At 40.5% G+C, this 25,764-nt stretch overlaps 1 long non-coding RNA gene across 1 annotated transcript; it reads right to left on the minus strand.

Annotated features, from left to right (window-relative positions):
* On the minus strand, positions 1 to 24,590 carry LOC138406447 (uncharacterized). Its single transcript, XR_011239901.1, has 3 exons — positions 24,334 to 24,590; positions 24,020 to 24,130; positions 1 to 100 (listed from the first exon to the last, which is right to left on the minus strand). It is a non-coding gene; the product is annotated as an uncharacterized lncRNA (long non-coding RNA).
* Positions 24,591 to 25,764: the final 1,174 nt, after the last annotated feature.

Below are 25,764 nucleotides of genomic sequence, written 5' to 3' on the forward strand. Positions count from 1 at the left end.
CCTGGAAACACACAAAGGTGAACGCTTCACAAAAACTTCCTGGAGCCACTGATGTTTGCGATACAATTGCCTCTCCTGCATTGTGATGACAGTTTATCTCCTGTGAGAGTGAGAACGAAAAGACAACGTCACAAAAATTTCATTTTCTTTTGTGTTTCTTCTGAGTGGATGAACAGGTAGTTTCTCAGGGGTAAATTTAATCTGACAGACTTGGTAGCTGGTGTTACCCCCCAGGCAAAAACAAGTGAATGCCGATCTGTTCGGGAGAAAGCGGGGGAAACGTGCTCAAAAATCACCAGTAAATGTCAGAAAATATTACATCACTTTAGCCACTCATCCTCTCTTTTGAACATCTCCATCACATAAACTTATTGTAGTGCAAGAACTGAAAAGTAGTCCCTCTGGAACAAAGTCATAGGTGCTTTTACACATGCAACTTTCACCATTTACTGGACAGCACTTGACTGTCTACATTTTACTGAAGAGTATTGAGTTAAAAAGGACGAGATCCAAAATGATGCGCTGCTTCAACTCACAAGTGGTCATATATGAAATGACAAGCAATAAGAATATCTTGGTATCATAAAAGCAAACAGGGTGACAATAAAAAAATATTTGTTCATATGCATGTGGGCCTTAAATTGAAAGTTTCCCATTCCACAATCAAACACTCTGTAGTAACTGATGGTGATATATCGATGGAATAAAATAACTAAATCAGTATATTTCCCAAAATAATTGCCATTTACATTCAAAGATCTTTTAAATGAACTATGATTTCTTGTCACCATTTTTTAAATTCCATTCATTTCATAATATTTTGATTTATTTCATTCACAATCATTTATGTTTTTTCTTACTTTATATTTTTCTATTGCTTTTATTTTGTATTATCTGACCTGTCCTTCTGGTCCTACACTTTTCATTGACTCTTTGTTAACTGACATGTAACAAACAGAACAAGAAACTAAATCTCTAAATTTAAATTGATTCTTTACATAAGAGGAGATAAAGAGAGTTACCACGTTTTGACACAGCACACCTTTTATTCATGACACTGGTCACTGCTACAAGACAATACTTTTTATTCTCATATTCTTTTATTTATATGGCAGCTAATTTGCTCGTGGGCACAACTCACTCAGACTCCCTTTCATCAATACACTCTTCTTTATCCCAGCTTCCATTCCTGTTCATGTCCTCATCCCTTCCTCCATCTCTCCTCCCAACACGCCCGAGCTTCTCCTTTGAGCTCCCTCAACTCCCCGAAGACAGACAGATAGGCAAGCAGGCTTTGGGGGGGATGGGGTGATGGTGGTGAGAACGGGGGTGGAGGAGAGGGTGAAAAGAATAGTGTTCCCAGAATGTCAACACCCACACATGTGCTCATCAACCTACATACATGCATCTCCACACACACACTGGCGAACCAGATCTATAACCAGCCCTTCCTCCTGGCACACACACACCAGCGCTCACACACAACTGCTGCCAGTCTTTCCAGCAAGACCCCCACCCTGAGGACCCTCTGTGGTTTAATTGGTGTAATTATATTTGCATAAGGCTGTCCTGTTTCAACACACACACACACACACACACACACACACACACACGCCCCTGACAAGTTTTAATAGGCAGGATAATTGAATATGGTTCCCTCACTAGTGCCCTGAAGGCTCTATCTGTATATTTTGAGAAGGATCACGGCTCCATATGTTTACTTAGACAAATGGGAGCGCAGTGCTCTCACTCAGCTGTTAATCAGATTTCAAACTGTAATGGGTATGAACGGAGCAAATGGGGTCATCCGTATAGATGATAGAGAAAGGTAAGAGAACTGAAACACAAGAATCACCTCTATTAGCATGAGCCCAGTCACAGAGTTGTTGCTGTGCCTTTTCCATGAATGAAACAAAACCTCTCTAGAAACACGTTGATATAAATGAACAGAATAATAAAGGGAGGCTTAAGGTAGACATTTTATTTTTTCTTGACTAATTGTTCCCAGGGTACAGCTTCTTATTTGAGACTGAATTTATGCTCCTTGTCCAGAATGACCAGCATCTGGAGCAACATAATTACCAGCTATCTTATGCAGCTAATGATGGTTATGAATGTAGTAAGAGACACTAAGCTGGTTTCTCTACAACACTGGTAATTGAGGAACTATGATGGTGTGGTCCATTTAAGGAGAGTGTTTATACAAAGGCTCATTCCATCCGTCCATTATCTATAATGTTTATTCTTAGAGGGTTGTGGGGTGAACTGGAGCCAATCCCAGCTGACACTTGGCAAGATGGAGGGCAGTGCTGTGCAAGTTCACACTTGCTAGCTCAAAGTTCAGCACATTAAGAATGAATTAACTAGTTCACGTTTCTAGATCACCGTAGATCCAACGCAGAACCATTTAGCCTAAATCCAAGTTTTTGGTCAGTGGGAGGGAGTTTGATTAACTGGAGAAAACCCACACAGACACAGAGAGAGAACCTGCAAACTCCACACAGATGCCTTGCCTGAACCAGGTTTTGAATCAAGAACCTTAACTGTGAGGCGACAGTTCAAATGTTTCCCATTTCATGACTGCGTCCAGAAACTGTGCTCAAACAGACCCTTATAACGCAGTGAACTCTTCCAGTGTCACGCATCTTACTGGCTCAAAGGAAATAATGTGCATTCAAATCATGCCAGCATCATTCCTCACACATCACTGCTGTCCACTGCACACTACTGGTGCATGTACTCAGCTTTCTAATGGAGAAATATGGAGCCAGTAATATATAGAAGTAAGAAAGGTTTCATTACTGGGATTTATATGTGGTGAAATACCTTAAAGACATCCACAAATTCCCTTTAAAATCGCCTCAGATTTTTCACAACAAAATAATGGAACACCTTCATGATGAGTTTAATCAGAATGTGACACACATTTTTCTGATCCTCAGTTATTTTAAATTATCTGGATTTGTGAGACACCAGCGGTGGCCATGGTGCTGCCACAGCTGCAGTTTTACATTATACACTGCACTGTTGCATTTTTTAGGCTTTTCGTTTTCTTTTTTTTTTTTTACATCTCCCTTCCCCCCCTCTCTCTCTCTCTCTCTGTTGCTTTTTCTTTCTCTTCCATTTATAAACTTACCTCACCTACGCTATCCAATCCTCTCCCCTCCTCCCCCTACACCTACTCATTTTTCCACAGACACCAAACCCTTCGCCTAAAACCGAAATCAGATTTTCCTTCTCTCTCTCTCTCTGGAAGAGGGTCTCTGGGTCTTTTGTTCATCCACCCGCTGATGTGGCCTCCTCGCGTTGCCACGGCAACCGGGTGTACACATACTGTTGCTCCAGGAGAGAAAGCGAGATGGAGAGGAGAATGGGATGTAGAGGGATGAGAGAGGGACAGGGAGGTTAAGAGGAATGATATTGAGTCCGAATCAGCGCATGAAGATAGAAAACGCAAGAAGAATATAAAAGTGGCTGAAACATGAAGTAAAAAGAAAAAAGAAAAAAAAAAGGAAAAAGAGAAGAGACAACAAAGAGATATAGAAATGAATAGATGTCTTACTGTTGCCACAGCAGTATGTTATCCAGTTTAGTTTATTCTCCTGAATGATATTACTCCCTGATACCAAAGCCAAAACAAATTTATAAATGCAATTCTTCTCATTTATTCACTTATTCTTATATTTATCTGTGTTTCAGTAGATCTCACTTTTAAGAAAAATGAAACACCACTTAAATAAAAAGAGGGAAAAATAGACAGGGTGGGAAGACCTTACAAGACGTTGAATCAAGGAAGAGAGATTAAAAGCTAATAAAAAAAAATGGATGGAAAAAGAGAAACAAGGAGAGAGAGACACGCGGAGACAGTAAATTTCACCATCTTCGTCTGTGTTTGCTGTATTAGAGACCCTGCAGGAATCCAAACCCTGCAGACAAGCAACCATCTGCCATCCTGGCTCCGGTCCAATGCTGCTCTGTGGAGCCAAGATGGCGTCCAAACACACAAGTTCATATGAATTATGTCTGAAACTCTCAGTCAAATGCGACATGATTTATTATATACCAACAAATACTGCATATCTGTAAATGTTTTGGCTGTAAAGGTTTTTAGAGATGGAGAAATTAATTAAATAAAAAATAAAGGCATATATGAACAGAGCACAGAATGTCTGCAAATGAGGAATAAGGGGGAAACTTACATCATCTATCTTGATAATTTTACATTAAAGTAACTCCAAAAGTAAGCCACTTCCATCCCCATTTTGCTGACACCCCTGTGGTTCTTTTCACCAAATGTGAGATGTTGTTGCACTGTAGCTGTAAGAAATTACTGTTTCCACAATCTTAGATGGCCAACGAGGAGCTAAACATGAATTATTAGCCTCTTGACTGCTGCTCATAAAAATAAAGTCTGGACAATATTACACAGCGCTGCATTTGCGTGCACTGTTGGAATACTGGGAATATAAAACATCAATTCAGAAAAAGCTTTATATATGATTGATGTAGATAAATTTGTGGTAAATTGAATTTCCTTAATATCACTCTAAGAAGAAGCTTTTGGTACTGCTACCATCATAGACTGTATATAAAGATGATGTCATGATGGCTCCGCAAAAGTGAAGCCAAAGCATCTCAATTGCCCCCTTTTAGCTGACTGCAGTATAGGTCATAAACCATGCCTCATCCAAGTTAGTGGATGGGACATGGACCAAACTAAAGAGTACAAATGATCATTTTAGGTCGTCAATTTATGACAAGCAAACTACGCCTATGGTTGATTACGGAACAATTTGACCTTCACACGGGACTTTCAGAAGTCCCACAACACACCGGAGGATATGACCATGGATGTCATGGCATCTGCGACGGTGGAGGGAAAGAAAGCAGAAGCAGGGAAAACGGTCTGGCCTACTTGGCAACCAAACAAACCTCCGCTATTAAGCATTTCTGTCGCAAATGCCAGATCCATCAAGCACGAAATGGACACATTCAAGTTAAAGATTGACTACACTGTAAAAGCAAAGTGAAAAGTGCTGACCACACATCATTCATTTATCCCTTTGCAAAACATAAGTTACAGACTTGTTTGGGGAAAAGGAGTTAAAGAGGAAGATTAAAGAGTGGCTCATATTTTGGATTTAACCAAAGTATGAGATGTTTTAGGTTCAGCAAACTTTTTGCCCGATGACAAATGAGGACACGAGGTGAGCATTAACACTAGTGACGTTTCTGTGCAGCTACAACATGAGCTGGTGCCCACTGACTGCCCACTGACTGGAGTCGCTGGTTGTCTGTATGCATATCTGGTGACCTGCTTATATGTAGACCAATTGGCTGAGCTTACAATTGATAAAGGAATGATGATGAACAGAGGCAGGAGGGAGAGAGATAGACGAGCGATCAGTATCAAACTGATTAACTATGGCAAGTGCGCATACATTCACACATGCACACACACACAAAAAACGGTAGAAGGATCATGACATGACGCTCTGATCCCAAGCTAATGCTGGATGCAGACTCACTGGCATCAATCCATCTCACACACACACACACACACACTGGCAGTTCTCCATTATATTAATCGCAATTCCTTCATGCATAAACATACCCACATGCTCAGAGGACCCCAGAATATAATGCCACTAAAAATGAAACTGTACTCAAAAGAAGTCTCTGGAAATGTGGTTTGACTGCAGCTGAAATCTATTGTTTGAATAGCTGGAGGATGAACTGCATGGTTGAAGGCTGAGGGAGTACATGAACAAGTATGGGAAGTAGAAACAACGGAAGAGTTATAAGTAAAAGGATGGAAGGACAAAAGAAAAAGAGTGTGCACTGAAAGTACTGTATTTATATTTACATTATTTTTTGTCAAGTGATATGTAAAGAATATTGTGGTTTGGAGAAATGTCCTCATTGAAACTATAGCAATATAGGTTGTAAATACTTTTTTTAAATTATTTTGTTTAGTATTTGTATTTAGTAATAATGATTTACAAAACATTTGGTTATTCAGCTCTTCTTTTTCTTTGAAACACATCTGACCTGAATATATACAGTACAGTATAAATTACAGTATAATATCTTGTCGGTCAGAGGGATTATATGAGACCCATGTTCAGTCTATATAATTGCAGATTACATGTGATTACACAACACACAGAGACATGTGTGGCTGTATAATCCCAGCATCATTCATTTGACATGTGGTGAAAGTCAGCATATTTCAGTTGTTTGTCTTAACACTGACACAGATTAATACAGAGCACTTAATCACCTTACCAATGTGTGTGTGTGTGTGTGTGTGTATGTGTGTGTGTGTAGGCATGCATGCACAAGTGTATGTGTGATTATGTGAGGAGATACAGCACTGCAGATTACACGAGATGACACTGTGTAAACATATATCTGTCCATGTCTCAGCTGGTATCATGTGGGGAAAAGATGAGGGGGGTTGTGTCCCTCAGAGGGGATTGTCACATACAATGAAGATGCTGTAAATAACGTGTGTGTGTGTGTGTGTGTGTGTGTGTGTGTGTGTGTGTGTGCTGAAGTGAGGGGTCTATAATCTGTAAGATTAGAGACTGAGATTAAAATGCTTAGAATGTATGTGTGAGGTCATGTGCTTTTATAAATTATATGATATATAAGGAATCCTTGGTACAGAGTGGGTTTGAGACTGAACCCTAATATTACATTAGTGATTTTCATTTTCACTAATTCATTTCTTAGCTGACTAATGAGCAGAGAAGATATAAAATATGTGGCTCCAGCCCCTCATGACCCTAAAGGGGTAAGGGGTACAGATAATGGATAGATGGATGAATATTATAAAATATTTCAATTTAGATTCACAGAAATGTGTTAAATGCACTAACTTGTTGTAAATTGATTCTTTCAGATGAAGGCCACCTGATCAGTCGAAGCTATGTGTTTGTGAGATTTGATTCATTTGCATAATCACAAATACGACAACATTGATGAATGTCAGATTCTCTTTCACTGCTCGCACAATTAAGAGTCAGTTCCGACAATTATCTCATGAGGAATGTCAGTCGTAAACAAAATTCACACGCTTCTAAAATCAACCATTCATTCTCTGCATTTTTTCACAAGAAGAAAAAGCAGATTAGTATTTTACCATTTTGGTACATGTAAAAATAATAAAGTAATTTTCTCTTACAAATTTCTTCTCGTCACCCTTTGTCAAACACAGGCACAAACACACACAGTTCCTCTATTCTTCTATTTTGACCTTTAAATACACTGTCAGTTTCTTTTTCTTCTTTTTTTACATCTATTTCTTGAGACAAACAAAACCTGAAAGTGCCTACAGGCTCCTGTTCACAATGTAACAATCAATGCTTTCTGACATTTTTGTTTTGGGGATGGAGAGGGGGGCTGATTGTGTGTGTACAAGTGTGCAGGAGTGTGCACGTGCATTTTAGTGTGCAGATCTTTTGTCAGACTGCAGCTCAGACCAGCACCAGCTTTCTTAAAATACACGTTTCAAAGCAGCGCACACAGTAAAACAGCAGCCTTGCTGTCATATTATTGTTTAAGCCTGTGATCTAGGGGGAGCATCAGGGATTATTGTCAGTACAATTATTTATATCCTTGTAAAAAAAAATTCAATTATAAAGGTATCCATATCCCAAATTATGAAGGGCAGTGGCTGCAAATACTGATGGTATACAGTAGCATTTAAACAACTGAAACTCTAGAAATACCTCAAAATGATAAATCATAACCGAAAAATAAATATAGAATTATCAAAAACTGCTGTACCTTTGCTGTCAACCTGATACAAAGGAGGTTAATTGTTTCCACAGAAATATCTGTGCAAACACGACCTATTGGAAAATTGAACAGGCATTTTAAAGAGTCAATACAGAGTAAAGCACTCCAGAGAAACACAGTCAGAATCAACAATAGCTTGCTCTGAGTAGCGTCCTGTGGATAGAATGAATCTGACCGAGTGTATTGAGTGTGGACGAACTGTTCCGTCAAAACACATCAACACACATTTCTCCTCTCAACTGCTTCTGTCTGTCTAGTTTGTGTGCACACTGACCCTAACCTGTTGATTCATTTCCTTGTGTGCCTCAACAGAGTTGTGGGACACAATTGCTCCTAATAACATACCAGCATGATTGAATGTCTGTCTGCAGCACTACAAATACCACTTCAATCAGCAGACAACGACGTCATCATCCCCTCCGCCATGGTGGGATCAGGACTGCAGCTTGTCAACAGTGACAGTGATTGTTGATTGTTGAAGTGTCAGACCAATAAAGGCGATGATGAGGATGACAACAGCATCCTCCAGATGTGATCGTCTGTGTCCCATGCATCTGTTCATTCTGACTCAGTGTGGGTTCACGAGCAGAAAGTCAAGGATCTGTCTGATTGGCCTTTCCTGGCATGTCATATGCAGTCATATGACATGGATGCGGGAGACAATCAGGGCTGTGCCTAAGTTGGAGGCAGCTCTGAGCTGACCCCAATTCAGGGGCTGCATCCATCAGAGGCTGCATTTGAAGACAAACTGCGTCACAGCTGCACAACTAAGCTGTCCCATTTCTGACTCTTTCAAACTTGGCAGACTTATATATCATTTGTAGACTCTTTTTATTCCTCTTTCTATTTACCATTAGCATTTAAAAGAATGAATAACTGTGTAATTTAGTCAGTTTATTTATAGATTGATGATTGATTTGTCAACTTTACTCAGACTAATGAGAAATAAAGAAAATACCAAAGGGAAGCATAGGTTTAAAATCTAAGGTTAAGAGAAATTCCAGGAAGGGAAACCTTGCCTCAGAAAAAATAACAAATCATTGTGTTTATACATCACAAACCTGCCTGCCCTTTGTTGGAAACTGTCCTGTGTCCTCGGAGTCATGGTTGGGTGACCAGAATAAAGGTTAGGATTAGCTCTGGGGTTGAGTGCACCGATTAAACAGAGGTCATAGCCTTTTTGCTCACATTGCATTGCCTCCCTTGTTGTTATCATTTGTCCTGCAGCCATTACTAGCTCCTTTTTTCTTTTCCTAGAGATGATGTTAAAATGTAAACTGGGCTCTACAGTTTTGTGTCCAAATATTAATCCCTCTTGTTTGACAGACCCTGTTTTTTAGGGGCATCAGGGTTCCCTGTACATATGCAGCTGATTCACACTACCAGCATCTTGGCTTAAATGAGGAACTGAATTTCTAATATTTCCTGTAATTTATTACACTGCAGTATTTGTTCTGTTGTTTGTACTTTAAATTAGTAACTAAAAAATATATCTGTAGTCATTTGATGTTGCATTATCCATTAGATCTACAAACATCCATTGATCCAATGACAGTTCAAAGTTTGTTGTAGATCGACTATACACTCTGTGTGCACTCGGATAAATCTGTATGCTCCAGTTCCCCTTTGCCCTTGGAATTACTCATCATATTTACAGATACATGATTTACAGATTGCGGAAGCTAACATTTTTGGTAATAATAAATATTTCACATTTTTTCACAATCATTGTCAAAGATCAGGCTGGAATATTCTCATATCAGGCTCGTATAGGCTTTTATCAGCTAATCAATATATTGGTCAGCCTCTGAATGATATATTATTAATGCTAGCCACCCAAAGGGGGAAGAAACCTTTTCATAAGATATGATTTAAATCAGTCCTGGTACAGTATTCCAAGACTTAATCTGTTTACAATGTGAAACACCACTTAATGCTGGTAAGAATGCACAAAGCCATGTTATGGCTCAAACTACATCCAAACAACATCACACACATAACAAGTGACTCTAACGTATCAGCGCATCTGACACAAACAAGCACATTTCAACTAATGTCAGCTGTCTAGACAGTGGAGGAATCACATTAAAACACAAGGACACAATGATTCGCTGCTGCATTAAAGCCAGAATGTCCCATAACAATGGGATTAAGAGCATTAATGGCCATGTTCAAAAACAACTCTTATATCCCTTTCTCTAATCCCCTTCCTCGATTTCCCAAAAACACTTTGCAAGTAATCATCTTAAGACTGGGACTTGTTATTCAAGTTTACTATCAAAGAATGTGATTCAAGTTCCTTTCAATAAAAACATACTTCAGTAATTATGGTACATGATTATAGGATTTATAAATTAAATGTAAATGTAAGACTTTCCATGTCAGCTCCATTTGATCTGCGCTTGATCTTCTACAACAAAGATTTTATTGTTCTTACATCAGTCGGCCAGAACTGTGACACGTTGATCATACTTCTTTTAATTAATTCAAACAACGACATTGTGATCCATCTGAGGCTATTACCTTTTGTTTGAACTTTAAAAAGTCGCACTTTAATCCCTCTCTCCATCCCAATAGTGTCTGTTGCTGCGCTCAAATTGGATCAATGGGGTTTGGTTTAATTCACAACCTGTTCAGTCAATATCTGTAACTAATGCTAATTAAGATGTAAATGAAACCATCCTAATAACACATGCACAGTCAAGGTCAGGTGAGGGCAGAGGGTGGTTGCCCTGGAAACAGGCAATGGTGGACCCACAAGGCAACCACAGCACAAGGTACTCTACATGTTGAATATCGTAACCTTAAAACACAAACAGGACACACACATGTAAATATATCCTGTTGGGGACATGAGTTACAGACGTGACAGAAATATTGCTTAATAATGCAAACATCGTCCTTCTCTTTAAATTAACTTTAAGGGGGATGGGAAATTTAAATATTCCCAATAATTAATATAATTGATTCAAGTTTAACCATAGTGAACTTATTGGAAGTGGTGTGAAATAGACATGTGCTGTGTCTAAACTCAGGGGCCACCTCCTTCAGGGGCTGCATTTAAAAAAACTGATTGCATTACAGTTGCATGACAAGACTGTCACATTTCAAATACAGCCGATGAATTCGCCATTGCATCAGGGAGCAATGAAGGCTGGATCCTTCTCAGGTCAATGCATGCCAGAATTCATTGTGTGCTAGGACAAACACCTAATGTACACGTTAAAAAACCAAGGGGCATTAAAACATGTAGGGTCAAACTTTACACCATGCACATACACACTCTGCACTGGATTAAATTCACTGACCAACACAATTACTGTTAAAATCATCCCCACCTCCCTTAGACAAATAAATCCAGGGTGAATGAGGCTTAAGTGGCACTTGTGCATAATAAGCAGCTAATTTGCACTTTATTGCACTTTTCTATGGACTTCCTATGAACAGAAGAAAAGTTGCATACAATTTGCCAGAGAACCACTATACTAAAAAAGACTGTATGTCTCCCTGCAGCAGGAAACGCAACTTTTGGGTGCATGGGACATTTCATATTGGTCTTGTCAATCTCAAATAGAACATATTGCGCATGAAGTGATTTACATTCTAAATGACTCTTGCTCCGATAGCCAATCACCTACGAGCCATTTACCCACGCAGTAACTCCCTTGTTGAGGCTCTAGGAGGATGAATGTTGGTACCACAGGGACCCATGTAGTCACATTAATGGATTAGCTGGCAGCACGAAAGCTAAGACTCACCATATTGCATTTGGAATAAACCAATTCAATCCATTTAACAACAGTGATGTCTGAGATAACTGATTACCTCAGTGTATTACTGAGAGTGTGTGTGTGTGTGTGTGTGTGTGTGTGTGTGTGTGTGTGTGTGTGTGTGTGTGTGTGTGTGTGTGTGTGTGTTTGTGTGTTTGTGTGTTTTTGCGTGTGTTTGTGCAGGAGGAGTTGGAGCGGGGGTGTAAATGCTCCAGCCGCCAGCAGGGCAAGTCTTTCTGACCTTAAAACACGAGTTTAATCCCAAAGGAGGAGCCCCTGGTGTCCCGACGATGCACCCTCCGCCACACCACACACACGCAAACACGCAGCTGGCCGGTCATGAGACACACTCCCTATGGCGTGGGAACAAGCCCTCTTGACGGCAGGCAGGCGAATGCTAAGGAGTGTGTATCTCTCATTGTGTGTGTGTGTGTGTGTGTGTGTGTGTGTGTGTGTGTGTGTGTGTGTGTGTGTGTGTGTGTGTGTGTGTGTGTGAGTGTGTGAGTGTGTGTGGATTTTCGTTGTGTGTGTGCCTCTGTTGCTTGCTCAGTCACCTGCAAGTGTTTGATCGCTAGTCATTTCTTGGTGTGTGTGTGTGTGTTTGTGTGTGTGTGTGTGTGTGTGTGTGTGTGTGTGTGTGTGCATGTGTGTATTTCAAAGGGGAGCTCAGAGGACAGCCGTTAACAATGATATCACTTCGTCCTCTATAAATCTCTTTCTACCTCCCACAGGGTGAAGAGTGGTGGGAGCGACGGGAAGAAAGCGGGAGTGTCAGGAATGAAAGAGAAGGCTGTTTGAGCCTGGTGGCTGATGAGTGTGTGAGGGAGAATAAGGGAGGGAAGAAGGGAACAAGGAGATGAAGAAAGACATGCTGTTGTTGGCACAGCACACGCAAGTAAATCAGGGTTGGAAAGGACAGAAGAAAGACTTTATTAGACGAGAGAAATCAGAGGAGACAGAGGCTTCCTGTGATCTGTGCTCACCAGGGATCTGAGTGTTTTTCTTAGTTTCCTATGTCCTTCTTTGTTTTGTCAGCATCAGATACATGTCAGCGTTGGTCATTGTGTTTTCAAATTCCTACTGCGACCCTAGCTGGAGGTTATGGAATAAAAAGAAGGCACATAAATGGATGGTTAGATGATAAAAATTAAAGAGAAAGCCTAGCAGGCTGATGTATTAATTTTTGGCTAATTTCAAAGCTCATTTTTTATGTTCAAAATGATCAAAGATCCCATGTCTAAATTTTAATAGATTTGCTCGAAGAGGAAAACAGTTTGCCATATGAATTTAGAGTGCTTGTTTCTGTTTCTGCTGCCCACAAGCTGCCAGCAACCAGTGATTGCAAACTCAAACACTCATGAATTGGCGACAATATTTTTAAATCTCAAGTTAATAGTTTCGGTTTTAAACTCAACCAAATCAAACGACTGAGGAGCACAGCACTTTTGGAAGTGTAATTCTAGCTAAGCGACGACAAGGACTCGATTGGAAAAAGTTTGTCTGGAAAGCCATTGTAGAACAGTGTCAGTTAGACCCTGTGGTGGTCTGTGATACATGGAGCCAAATTCTTTTAGCTGTTTGAATGTGTATTAGGCCATAAAGGACCGCCTACTCAGCCGATGTCCTCTGACCTGCCACAGCTTCACAGACTCCGATGAGTTGTTTTAAAATAAATTGAATAAGCAGGTTCGGGTTAGTTTGGATGACCTGTGTCTTTCCTTTATTCTCTCTAACGCTTCTCTCATACACTTTGAAAAGCTGGACATTTTTCTTGTTCTGGAATCAGCAGAAAAACACAAGTGAAGAAATCAATGAAGTGCCCATGAGCAAGATGCACAGACCTGACTGTGTTAAATTCAAGAGATGTGTGAATATATATTTATCCCTTGTCCCCCCTTCCTCTCACAGTAAATGCAGCTCACAAGGAAACAGAAAAAATACATTTTCTATGGACAGACTGCGCTCTGTCATGTCTTTATTCTTTTTTCCCCTCCTTTTCTTGCTCTTGGTCTTTCATGTACAGATCAGAGAAGCGTGCCACTTATCACAGGAGTCTTGAGAGGCTTTCCTATAAAAGCTGGCATTATATGCCTGATTTAACAGGGCACTCACACAAAGACCCCTCTATCGCTCTGTCTATCCTGTCTATAGGATGGCCCCCCACCCCTCTTCCTTTTTCAGACTTTCTCCAAACAAACACACACACGCACGCACGCACGCACGCACGCACGCACACAAACGCACACTGGCCTTCCTCAGCTCTTGTCCTCTCACAATGGGATTAGTGGTATGATTCCTCCACTCATTTCAAGTTGGCACACCACCAATCCACTTATGACACTCTGCAGGATACTGAAAAGAGTTAAGAGGAGGGGAGGAAAAGCAGGAAAGGAGAGGAGAAGAATGAAAGATGAAAGTAAGTACGCACAGAGGCAGAATGGAATTAGACGAGAGGTAGGGAGGAAACCGAGGAAGTGGAGATGGATATGAGCTAGGGGAGGGGAGGTAGAGGTCACAGAAGATTAATCTTGTTTTAAAATGAGTAACTACTGTTCGGATGACAAAATGTAACTCAGCTGGGAAAAGAATGAAGGGAGGACAGCAAGAGGAACCAAGGAAAGGCAAGAAAGAGAACATGAAAGAGAATTGGCAGCAGACTTCTTGCCAGAGGTGAGGCAATCACTGTACAACTCTAACAAGAAATACATACACACACACACACACACACACACAAGTGCACTTGTTGCCAGGGTGACAAGAGACAGCAGAGGCCCCGCCCTCCCCCGCCGTGTTTCACACAGTGATGTCATCGGTTGCCGCTGGCATCGGGCAGGCCCTTGGCCAATAGGACAAAGGCACCGTAGGGCGCAGCCTGTCCTTGTCCGCTTTTTCTTTTCTTCTTATGTTCTCTCGCTTTCTCTTTTACTTTCATCAGGTGCCCTCTTACTCGCCCTCTTAATTTCTCCCCCCCTCTCTTTTTGACTCATTCAACTCAACAGCAGGCAGCCGCTGAAGTTGAGGCTTTGGGTCTTTCACCACTGATGAAGAGTGGAGCTGATTATTGAAGCGGGAAGATTATTTCACCCCAGGAGAGGCCACAGCTATTCTTCCAGTCCAGTAAAAGGAAAGGCTTTGGATTCAAGTTTGTATCGGTGGTCCACTTCCTATCAGAGCATCTTTCATTTTTCAAAGAGCAGTTCATTGAAACCAGATTAATAGTCTACAGCCATGCTCACAGGCCTGAGTTCACCAAAGTTAAAGAGTCATCATACTGAACAGCAACCAATCATTGACTTTAGAAAAGATGGGACGACATGACAGTTCCAGAAGAGTGAAGCCAAAGTGTCTCAATCGACACCTGGTAAGTTCTCACGCCAAATGAACAAAAGATGGTAGCGTTTGTATCCAGAATGTTCTGGCTGCATTTCTGGATCCTGGGATGAAGTTGAGATGTGCCATCCATCTTTTCATACACATGCAACCATCAACCAATCAGTCATCAACATATGTCATCCTCTGGGCACTATGAATATCTGACTCAAATGTCTAAATACACTCAGGCATCCCAAGAGTTATTAAGCTTCATCCTCTAAGGATCATTTCATATCAGTCCATAAAATCTACATCAGTAGGAAACAGATCGCGGTCTGCTTGACTCATGCAACTTTGCACGCAGCAGAGAACGGAAGTCTACGAGAGTGCCCTGCACATTAAAAGATGCTAAAGAGGGAAATGTTTAGCACTAATATGTACTACATATATTACTAATATTAATATCACCCCATCACTGACTTGTGATGCTCCTGTAGCAACGATAGTTACTAAAAATGTGTGAATCACGAGTAAACATACAAATATGCAAACCATACCAAAATGCATTTTAAATAGTTTGCAATTCATTACAGCCACAACTGGTTTCCATTCATTTCCATACAAAACAAAAATCTATTTGCACTGCTCTGTGGTCTTTTGAGTTTTGTATTTCATCAAGTCTGCTATAGATTGTTTCTTAGGAAATATAATACACTGGATATATATATATATATATATATATATATATATCATATAATTTAATGTGTCTATCAAATGTGCATATTACATTCATTTACCCTGAGAGAAACACACTCACAACAGGAGTTTCTTTGACTACTAAATTCAGAGGTGCTTTTTATGTCTTCTCCTGGCTCTGCAGGGGTGGAAGCGATTTTCTCACTGCGTTCACAGCTGAGAGTTACTCACTATCATGCTGTCAAAGTCCTCTCTTTTCAGGACACATTTCCCTTTTACAAGCTGATCTCGCTAAAAGAAATAAATAATACACCAATGTACTGTTTCTGCAACTTACAAAGACTGTGTGACTTTTATTGTTTATAGCAGTTTAGTGGTTTTCCTGCTCATGATTTTTTGATGCACAAACTAGACAGAAAGCAAATTTCAATGGAAATGAACTTGTGGAAACCTCATTACTTAAAGTGCCCCTTCCATTATCTTTGGGTTTGTGTTCCAATGTGCTCTTGCTCATGCATAATCCTTATTTATTTGAATAACCTTGCTTTCTTCTCCTATCCCATTGCCAAAGCCTACAAGGACTCTTCAGTGGATAAGAACTTTCTACAAACACACACAAAATTCGATATGAAACCACCATCTAGGGTGACTGTGTGTGCGTGCGTGTGCGTGTGTGCGTGCGTGAGTGCGTGTGTGACACTGTGTGTACCAGGTCATTGAATGGAGACACCGGGGCGAGACTGATTATGAATTATTGTGCTGGATGCTTGTGACATGTGGAGAGAGGATGAGATAATAAAGGGAGCAGGCAGCAGAGAGGACAGTCAAAGGTCTGTAAATGACGCACACACACACACACACACACGCACATACAAACTTGTCTTTATGGACAAAGAAAGACAAACACTTCAACAGCAAAACGTTTTGCAAATCTGAGGTAAATCAATCATGTGTTATACTTCCTCTCTGTGCACAATGCATAAGTAATATATAGATATACAGTGAAACTTTGTTATATTGCTATTGTGATCATATTGATTTATAGCTAAGCCCTGAGCTAAATTCATACAGAGCCTTCGTGACAGTAGATTAGAGAGAAGCTTGGGCCTCATTTTTCTGTCCGAACCCATCCAAGCTCAAGAGAAAAGTAACCAAACCTGACCTCTACTGAAGAAACACCCCTGGACAGACCCTTTAGTGATACTTAGTAATACTTTCCTCATTGCTAAGAAGAGAGCAGGTACATCCAGAAGAGACCCCCACAGGACCTTCTTCCTTTTAGAAAGTTAACAAATGGTGGTGTGAAGCTGAATTCATTTGTTTGCTTCCCTGACACATAATCGCCTGCTGGGGCGAGTATGGGAAATCTCCAAACTGACAGCAGATCAAGGACAACCTCAAGATACAAAGCACATTCTGTGAGGAGCTGTTATGTTACTGTTATGAAGTGACCTATTTTGGCTTGCTGGCTTTTGTTTTCAGCCTTGACGTGCTGCTGAAAAGGTTAAAAGGACACAACTGCTTGGCGTAATATCAGCACACGATGTTCCCTTTTTTTATAAACTGTTGTACTTTGGAGAGGCTGCATACTTATCCTGAGATAATGGAATGGATAAACAAATTGGCTTTTTGTTTTTAGGCCTACATGATCAATCTTTGGTTTCACATTCAATTCAACTGGCATACAATCAACCACATGGGCTCTAAGTGGTATATTATTTTTGGTGGAGATAATTCTGTAGGGCTTTAAAGCTAGACTGTGGATGAGTGTAGAGCTCGGTATCAAGAACATTTGCAAGAGAACATGTTAATGTGCATCACAAGCTTGAAATCAGTTAGCTGCACTGTAATAAGGCGAGTTAAACCAATATGATTATGTTATTTATTTCACAATCACCTCTCTAAAAGGTTGAACCTCTGCTGGGAGAACATTGCAATCAAGGAAAACTGGAAAACTTAAGTGGATCTTTTGTCTTTGCCACTCCCACAAATCAGTGCACACTGATGAAGCTTGGCTGATAAAGCGTGTCTGAGTGTGTCAGATAGCATTACTGATTAGCGCTTCATACAGGCTGAGACTGAAAATCTTTGACTTCCCTGGCTTTATCAGTTTATAGTTGATGAGATGCTTGACTGCTTAGCTGAGATTAAAAAGTACTTTAAATAATCCAAAATGCATCGACAGAAAAAAAGGACAGTGCTTGATTTTCCAGGTCTTTTTATGACAAAACAAAATCATAAACTGCCTCAAACATGGGTCACATGCTCGCTCATCTCTTTTCCACCCATGGACAAACACAGTTAAAGTCCGAACAAAGGCAGAACAAATGTTTCATTAGGTTCAGAACAAACTGTGTCTCCAGAGTGTCAATATGAAAACAACATCATATGACAGAGGCAATGTTACGCAGCTGCCGTGATATTTCAAGCACAGCAGGAAGAGGAGTTCACTGGGCAACAGTAACATGCAGCGCATGATATTCACAAGTTGTGAGACCTATCTGAGTTCAGCCTTCGGCTTTGGTTCAACAACTGTGTATTCACTCAAACAAAACACAACCTCAACCACTTTGAAAGAGCCGTCACATGTTCCCCTCTGCTCTGACTGCTGAGGATTTAAGTCAACACATTACAGAAGTGTGTGATTAAGGATTTCAAGGGCCTCAATTGCATGCAAATCAATGTGCAACTCCTATACAGTAGAGGAGTTTAGGGGAGGTCACAGTGAAGAGGTCAGGCTCAGTCTGAAGCCGTTTCAGACATGAAATCTGAAATATTTGTGGAAAATTGGTTCGGGACATTTACCAGAGTTTGTCTATTACATTTGAATTATAGGGGTCCAATGCATCCGTCATGAATTCTAAACATCATAAACACTACCCATTCAGTCGCTGTGAATTTGGACATTTCCCTGCTGCATCCTCACATGGGCTCAAATATTTTCTGGAGATTTTACTAGGTTGGTAGGGAGAGTTACACAAAATGTCTGGCGCAGCTTAATTTCAGGAAAGTGCCCGATGTTCAGTGCATGTCTGAAAGCAGCTTAAAGGACAAAGCTCGAATTTGCCTGACGCTGATTCTTGAAAAATTGCGCACGCACGCACGCACGCACGCACGCACGCACGCACGCACGCACGCACGCACGCACGCACGCACGCACGCACGCACGCACGCACGCACGCACGCACGCACGCACGCACGCACGCACGCACACACACACACACACACACACACACACACACACACACACACACACACACACACACACACACACACACACACACACACACACACACACACACAGATTTCCGTGTTCTCGTTATTAAGACAAAGTGCCCCACTAGTTCTTCATTAATGACTGGAACAACTTCATGTCCAATCAAGTGATTCAAACCACTCTTTTTTTGGTTTCTATAGCAACAGACCTATTGAACCTCTCGAAGCTTGATTAACAGCGAGTCTGTGACGTAATGTACTCCATTATGATATACTTCACTGGTAATCACAAGCAAAAAGAACACTAACTATTAATAAACACACAGAAACATATGTAAATGTACTCAATGTTCTGCAGTCACTTCATCCCAGTTTAGTGACTGAGTAGTGTGCAGCAGTATCCTTTATATGATAGGGCTTTTTGTCATGTTAATACCTTATACACTTTGCTGACCAATGTCTGCTCTCTAACTTAAGTAAATAACCAGTGACAAATCAATCAGAAATAAACAGTGGTTATAGTTAGCTAATACAGTAGTAATTGATAGTTACCAAAGTAAGAAAATTAATTGATTATCCTTGGAATATTTCTTTCTAAATGAATGTCTTAAATTAATAGAACTTGATGTGCAAACAGAATATTCCATTCACATTTACAACTTAAAGAGCATAGTCTGATCATGACTCACACTGACATTACATCCACTACATCCGACGTTCCAGAAAACATTTCGTAAATAAATATCCCACACTAAAGGTGTCCCCATCACCCTCTGTGCTAATTGGAGTAGAGTATGAGGGGATTGTTTGGAATGTAGCCTGCATGGTGGGAAACCACCCAAGTAGGACACAAATAAAAGCCCAACATGTCGATGGGAGTGAAGAATATCAGCAGAATCACTCCTTATCTCTCCACACTCACTCACCATATTTTCCGTCTTAGTGGAGTTATTAAAACTGGCTAATTTGCATCAGTGCCAGGGACTAAGGTACTCAGCTCTGTCTATTTTGAGATGGCTAAGCTCTCAGCCTAGTTTTTCTTTGTGGATTGAGACGTTTTTTAGCCCTAGGCAATTAGGCAAACTCACTCGCCCTGTCAGCGAATGCATTGAATGCAATCCTGCCATGAGAAATTAACCACTGGCCAGATTTTCCACCCTCCCTGTCTCCATTCAACACATGGTTTTCTTCATCCTTTTACTTCCTTCTCTTTTCCCTCTTCTGATGAAATGACAGAAAGAGTGATTAACTACAGAAATCTGCAGTTGCCCCCCTCACACACACATATGCACACATGCACACATGCATAGTGATGCACAAAGAAACTCAAATTCATCTTTCGTGTGAGGGCCGCTGAATGGTGCCGTGTGGAGAGCCCAATTTCCATGACAACAGGCCTGAGGATTAGGGTGAAAAACTGTCATTCCAGTGCAATTGTCAGAGCACCTTGATTCAGAAGAGCACTTAAGGGTGAAGGGAAGAAGCAGGCAGAGGACGGGGGTGGAATTTGGGTCACTTGGAAGGATCAAGGGAAAAACGGAGGAATGGGTAATGATCCTGCTGAAGATCACTTACCCCCACATCCCTGCTCATTGTGAGTCACTGTGGATAGGGGGTAAACACGTAAAAATGTAAATGTATAGTGGTTTGGTATGAAGAAACTGAGATAAAGATGAAATGTGAGAAGAGAAGAGAAGAGAAGAGAAGGGATGGTGATGCAAAGGAAGAAAGGGAGGGAAATGAGATGATCACAAAACGTGAAGCATCGCAACAATCCAGTAGCTTCAGCTGTTAATCTTCACAAGAAGGTAAACGATGGTGTAAAGTAATAGAAAATGTACTGTGTATTATGATGAAGACATTTTTATGCATTTTGTGTTGGTCTCATATTGAATTTCAAAATGAGTTTTTCCTTACTCTTGTCGAATGTTAAGGGCATCTATGAATCTGCAAATATGTTCAAGGTTTAATTGCTGGAAAAAAGACGTCTTTTCTATTCTATATGTCTTGGATTCAAAGGTAAATCTGAGAAACTTTCCCCCTTCAGAAACAATATGTTGATCTAACTGAACATGACTTAAGCATGTGGCAGGTACATGACAGACAGAGAGAAAACACAGCGCCCTGCCACCAAACATAACAGGACCATGAATAATCCTCAGCTGCAAAACTACTTTGACGGCTGCTTCAGAGACCTGGAAAGAACCTGATGCAGGTTAAAGAAACAGCTTAACATTTAAAATTCTCGTTTTATATATGTTGTTTATATTTTACCTCCTTTCTATGCGAGAGTAACAGACTTCAACAGATACAAACATAGCCACAAAGCAAAATGATGCATGTCTTGCTGCTTTGGAGAGCTAGTCACTCTCTCTATTTTCTTAAGTTAAGCTTTATATATCTTGGCACCACTGCACAAAATCCTTTATGTATTCATTAAATTTTTTTCATAGCAGTCTGACATGTTCTTTTAACCTGATTCATATGCTTCACTCCTGCCACAGACAGAGGGCTCATCATTCATCACAGTCTCCTCTGTGTTGATCAGCTTGGAACAACGTTTGCACGCGTGGATGCTGCCTCCCTCCAATTAGCCGTTTCTGACGTTAGCAGCCATTCATGTGATTTCTTAAAAACATCTGCTCTTGCTAAGTGGATCCAATGACTTAAAAAGACATGTTAACTGTCAGCGTACTGAAAAATGAAGCATCAGTGTTAAAGTAATATTAACGGAAGGCAAAAATCACATTTATTAGCAAAACAGAGGGGGGTATAAATGTTCTGCTGCCATGAGAAGTGCACTGATGATTTACAATCCATGTACAGTGCAGTATATATTAATTCCTTGGCACACAGAAGGGGATATGCAAAAACACGTGTGCACATGACATGAATCTTTAAATCATGATCAACAGGAGAACAAAAATTCATGAATATTTTAATGAGGACCACCCGTGGGATACAACAGTCAACATATAAATAAACAGGCACATGACAGTGACCTGATCAATGTACAGCCTGGAGGAACAGAGCGAGCTGTAAGAGACACACAGAGGGAGAGCGGAGACATCGTTACCATGATGTACTCATCTCCACTGTCAACCACTCACCTCATATACATGAGTGAGAGAGAGAGGCCGAGCAATGGCTGTGTGGTTATACAGCACTTAACACATGCACATGTCATGTACGCCCTCCAAATTGCCCTTGGATACAAAATGTGTAGTGAGAGCTGCAGATCTTCTGCTGTAAACATCTTGTGATAAGCTTTAAGTTATGTACTAGAAATTACACTCAAATCCCACCATAAATCTATATGTGCTAAAAAAAATTCCAAGTGCAAGATTGTTGTAAACCACAAATGTACCAGAGTGACAAATTTCTATTTTGAGTCGGGAAAAGGAAATGAAGAAGACAATGTGTAGCGCTCAGTAGCTTGAGACCACCACAGCTGGCACCCTCTATAGACTATGCTGCTGCTTGTTCTCCATCTGAGTCGTGGGAACTAAGAACAACAAGAGAATAGATTGTTGGGGAAGTCACATGACACATGGACAGATCCGATGGGACCATGCTGTGCTGTAACTCTCAGTGTACAGAGCTATACTGTTACTGTCTATACTGTCCCTCAGCAGAGATGAGCAGGATGTGCTTTCTGACATCTCAACTTCACACCATTACAAAGACGACCAGTGATGCTCTGGCTACATCAACGACCAAAGAGTACGCCATGTTCCAGCCACTTGCTGAAATTAAGTTTTTGCACTTGGATATTTTGCATCAGGTCAGGCACTGCGACACAGTTAGAAGGGACAGGTGACTGAACATTACCAGAAGAAGAGATATCTGTTGCAAAAAGTTTAAGATCAAGGCCTTTCATCCCTAAAAATACCTTGGTTTTGCATTTTAGCAATGGCAAAATTTGTATAAAATGTCACTGCATCACCAATCTGCTGATACAAGGTGATATAACAAGTGCTGTTTATCATAAGACTACCAGGGGACAACCTGACCAGAATAACGTCATCATTCTCAGAGCATTAGCCCCAGAGACGATGAAGATGAAAGATGAGTCACCCGTGTTTCTGAGGACTCTCTCTGCAGTATTCCTCCAGAGAACATCATTCCTGTACATGTGGTAGATTAGAAACACTGACTTATTGATGAGGTTGTAGTCACAAGATCCTCAGGAGCTTCTGTTGTTTGGCAGACAATCTGTTTCCTGTTATTTTCTCATGCGGCTGAATGCAAAGGCCCTTGAGGTGAGCTCAAAGGGGTGGGTGGTACAGCAGCATCATAGTCATCATTGTGATAGTGCACCACCACCATCAATTGCACAACATCTGAATCAGTGTTAATTCAACATCCTGACTTCAAAAGGTTCAGTTGCTGTCTGAATAATTACCTTACACAGTAAATCTTGTAGCAAATTAAAAATAAAACATAATCTCTATATCAGCCGCTGCCTTCAAGGTGTGAGGAGCAAAGAAAATATTCAAACCACTGTTCTTCTGTTATTTTTCATAGTGACCATCTCAGTAAAGGTCAAACAATCCCCAAGAACTGCTAATATGTTGTGTTCAAGTGTGTGAAACCTCCAAATCCTCATTCAATCAAAGTTGCTCAGGATACTGTGGATAAAAACATGTCTTCTTAGAGGCTGTCTACTATACTCTGTACAATCCAGTCCACTGCCTTGATGCTTTCATTTGTGTTTTTCTTGTTCCCTGATGCAAGGAACAAGCCAGTACATTTAGCTTTAACTTTTTTTTTTTTCCTTGATCTTGATGAAATAAAAAAAGGCATATTTAGTGGTACTTATATCTGTGTGTGCAATTTGGCACAGATCGAAATCCAGATTACTGAATTTAAATGTGGTTTCATACAGGGACTGTTGGACCTTAGCGGAGGTATGTGTTCTATCTAGTTCCAGTTTTATTAAAGCAGGCAGAGTTCATTTCAAGATCTTTGGGTTGAAAATACACCACACTCTCCCATGTCTCTGTTTGATAATGATACATCCCACATACAATCTATATACACTAAAATATATACCTTAAATTTACATAAAGGGACAGGACAGACTGCTCCTCCTAAAACTAAAGTACTAAAAGTAATATTGTGATTTAACACTGTCACCTTCCAAAAAGTGAGAAATCAAATGTTAGGTCATATTTCCCTCCCTGAGCACAAAGCTAAAGCAGCAGTGTTAAACAGACCTTTTGGAGGACGTAGTGTCGTCGTGCTGCAGACTCCTGACTCCCTGACAGACCAGACCCAGCTTCAACTCTCCATCCATCATCTCATTAGAGGGGGAAGTGTCCCCGGGCCTTCGATAACAAACGAGATTGCAGATTGATATGTAATGGATAATCACATTTCTGAGTGCTTGAATGGTATTAGTTACACACTGAATGTAGGAGGTGGAGACCTGCAGGGTTAAGTGCTCTAACAGGAGACTTTCACCAAAGAAAGAAAGAAAGAAAGAAGAAACAATTGAGAAACAACTTGAACAATTAACAAATGAACTTACAGGTTAATGTCTCACCAGGTTGTGGATCTTCTAATTCATCTTCCTGTCAAGAAAGTTAGCAACTTCCACTACTCACCTTTCAGAACAACTCCCCTTCGTTGCCAGACATGCTAACGTTAGCATCGCTAATTTGTTAGTGTCGTGTGTTTTTTTTTTTGATGAGTCTGACCTTTGACCTGACAGCGCAACAACGGTGAAGCCAAACTGGCTCGATCGCCATCTGGTGGCCGGATGCAGTATAGGTCATAAATCCGGCCTCCTGCAACAGGCGAAACCATAAAACAACAAGGTAAATACACATAAATATCACACTAGTGTAGTGAAGGTTCACACACACACACACACAAAACAGCGAATTGATTTGTTTTTCCATTTAGATTATTAGAAACACTCAGTGTACTAATGTTGACCATTCTTTAAATCAAACACACTTAAAGTCAAATTGTTTTCCCATCCAGATTATTAGAAACAATTAAAAGTACCAATGTTAAGCCATAACCCCCCCCCACACACACAAACACTCACTCACTCGCAAAAACACACACTTCTGAGAGCAAAAATTCCCTTCTTACACGTTGTTATATTCTGACCCAGTTATACAGGATCGGCCCTGAAATAGGGCTCACGTGGATGAAAGAACAACACGGTTGGTCCCTGTTTGTACTCCTGAGCTAAAGCAGATTTTAAATGACTGATTTTCATTTTGTTAATGCAAACACCATGACAGAGGCCCTCAGGCTTCACATCTGCCACAGGGTAAGCTTTGAACATTTATAAAAAAAAAGAGTTCCTTATGGAGAGTACAATGATGATTTCTGACTCTTCTTTTAAATGACATTAAATAAAGTCCAGACGTTACACTTAAATGTTGTCACTTCCCTCTTTGGTCTTTCATGTTCATAACAATCTAGTTTGACCCCGTCTACTGAACCAAGCAGTCGCAAGCAGTATGCTGTGTTAATACTGTAAACAAGCTATTTTCACAGTTTTACCTCTAAACCAGTTATTACACATTACTGTGGACAGTGGTTAACATGCTGAGGCAAGTCTTTGGTTTTACAATGAAATCAGATTCTGTTGAGTATTTTTTCTCATCATTTCTCATCATCAACAGGCAAGTCAGAACACACTATTCTTGTCAATGGAGCACATCAATCGAGTGTTTGCCACGAGTTAGGCCAGAAGGTCAGTACCACTTTCATCTGTACAGCAAACTATTGAACTGTTAAAGAGACAATAATGTATTTTTGGTGAGCTTAAACATTACTAGTGCAGGATTACTCTACCTCAACAGATACAGTATGAGTGGGCGACACAATTTTTTTTACAAAAATTCAAGTTATATGCTTCCATGTGCCTGCCAGGATGTACTGAGGAGATTTCCCAATTTCATGCTGCTGTTCCCATCACAGGGACGTGAACTGAGACTTC

This window comes from Paralichthys olivaceus, chromosome 22, assembly GCF_024713975.1.
Source record: "Paralichthys olivaceus isolate ysfri-2021 chromosome 22, ASM2471397v2, whole genome shotgun sequence".
Classification (NCBI taxonomy): domain Eukaryota; kingdom Metazoa; phylum Chordata; class Actinopteri; order Pleuronectiformes; family Paralichthyidae; genus Paralichthys; species Paralichthys olivaceus.